At 40.9% G+C, this 2,364-nt stretch overlaps 1 non-coding gene across 1 annotated transcript; it reads left to right on the forward strand.

Annotated features, from left to right (window-relative positions):
* The first annotated feature begins 1,167 nt into the window (after window positions 1–1,167).
* On the forward strand, window positions 1,168–1,274 carry LOC139186302 (U6 spliceosomal RNA). Its single transcript, XR_011569899.1, has one exon. It is a non-coding gene; the product is annotated as a U6 spliceosomal RNA (small nuclear RNA).
* Window positions 1,275–2,364: the final 1,090 nt, after the last annotated feature.

The following is a 2,364-nucleotide window of genomic DNA, read 5'->3' on the forward strand; positions in this document are numbered from 1 at the left end:
AAAGTTGCTTCAGTCGTGTCCGACTCTGTGCGACCCCATAGACGGCAGCCCACCAGGCTCTCCCGTCCCTAGGATTCTCCAGGCAAGAACACTGGAGTGGGGTGCCATTTCCTTCTCCAATGCATGAAAGTGAAAAGTGAAAGTAAAGTCGCTTAGTCGTATCTGACTCCTAGAGACCCCATGGACTGCAGCCTACCAGGCTTCTCTGTCCATGGGATTTTCCAGGCAAGAGTACTGGAGTGGGGTGCCATTGCCTTCTCCATAGATACACACTACTATGTATAAAACAGATAAATAACAAGGACCTACTGTTTAGCACAGGGAACTGTATTAAATATCTTGTAATAAACAATAATGGGAAGGAATCTGAAATACATATATGTATGTGTGTGTATATGTATATATACACATATACATACAGGCTGCTGCTGCTGCTGCTGCTAAGTCACTTCAGTCGTGTCTGACTCTTAGTGACCCCATAGACTGCAGCCCACCAGGCTCCTCCGTCCAAGGGATTTTCCAGGCAAGAGTATTGGAGTGGGTTGCCATTGCCTTCTCCGATATACATACATATATACATATATATAACTGAATCACCTTGTTGTACATCTGAAACAGTGCAAGTCAATAATACTTTAAAAAAATTTGCTTGCCATTTGCAATAACATGAATGGACCTTATGGGCATTATGCTAAGTGAAATAAGTCAGAGAAAGACAAATACTATCTGTATGATGTCTTATATGTGGAATGTGAAGTCTAAATACATAAATACATAATAAAATTGTAAATATATTTTTTATGTAAATATATATTATTATATTCCACATGTAAAAACTGTGTGTGTATAAAACCACCCTCACAGACACAGACAACAGATTGGTGTTTGCCTGAGGTGGGGGATGGTAGGTGGGAGATATGGGTGAATTACTTTTAGTTTTGTTTTTAGCTTGAATACATTACATTTATTTTAAAAATAAAACATAAAACAAAAGGTTGTCATGGCTTCATATTTTATCATCAGCTAAAACCAATTTTAAATAGCATCTTGAAAATATATCCAGATGGTTTTAGCAAATGTATATTGACCTTTATAAAATTGTTTTGGTACAGAGATTGATTTCTTTTTTAATCACATATTTCTTCTCCACTTTAAGACCTGCTGATTGTGCTCACTTTGGCAGCACATGTACTAAAATTGGAATGATACAGAGAAGATTAGCATGGCCCCCGTGCAAAGATGACATGCAAATCCATGAACCATTCCATATTAAAAAAAAAAATTTCCTGCTGGCTTTAGAGTTCTGAGCAGGACTGGTCCTGTGAAGCTCCTGTCTGCCAGCTCTGTTCCTAACCATCTTGTCTTGAACAGGAGACTTTTGGAACGTGTAAACAAATGATGAAGTACAAACAGATTTCTCTGTCTCTCTTTTCTTTTTCAATCTCTCTTTCTCTCTCACCTTAGCTCCTAAATAATAGATCTAATGCTGGGTATAAGTAGTTACACAAGAAATATTCATTTCTTAATTTTTTCTAGTAAATCATTTCTAATGTAGAAGTAGACAGTGTATTTCCTTCCCACTAAACTAGTCTACTCCAGTACTCTTGCCTGGAACATCCAATGGACGGAGGAGCCTGGAAGGCTGCAGTCCATGGGGTCGTGAAGAGTCAGACACGACTGAGCAACTTCACTTTCCCTTTTCCCTTTCGTGCATTGGAGAAGGAAATGGCAACCCACTCCAGTGTTCTTGCCTGGAAAATCCCATGGACGGGGGAGCCTGGTAGGCTGCAGTCCATGGGGTTGCGAAGAGTTGGACACAACTGAGGGACTTCACTTTCCCTTTTCACTTTCATGCATTGGAGAAGGAAATGGCGACTCACTCCAGTGTTCTCGCCTGGAGAATCCCAGGGACGGTGGAGCCTGGTGGGCTGCCGTCTATGGGGTCGCACAGAGTCGGACACGACTGAAGCGACTTAGCAGCAGCAAACTAGTCCTATCCCTGGAAACTCATTCTGTCATTTACATGCTAAACAATCATTGATGGAACATCTGCAGGGCAGTAAGCATTGTTCTAGAGCTAGGCGGTACAGACATGAATAATCCTCTGTACTTGTGGAACTCATAGTTAATGAGGGATATGGACAGGAAATTGGGAATCCTAATTCAGTATAGTAAATATATGCCTATGCCTGCACAGGGTGCTTTATGAGCACAGGAAAGAGCCCTGTAACTTAGTGGAAGGAGGGAAGGGATTAGAAAAGAAGGAGGTCGTGATTCAGCTGAATTTTTAAAGGATGAGGGAGATTTAGTTATGGTGGAGAAAACTGGACAAGGTGTTTTAGATCAATAGAAGAATGTCAGCAA

This window comes from Bos indicus, chromosome 12 (genome assembly GCF_029378745.1).
Source record: "Bos indicus isolate NIAB-ARS_2022 breed Sahiwal x Tharparkar chromosome 12, NIAB-ARS_B.indTharparkar_mat_pri_1.0, whole genome shotgun sequence".
Classification (NCBI taxonomy): Eukaryota; Metazoa; Chordata; class Mammalia; order Artiodactyla; family Bovidae; genus Bos; species Bos indicus.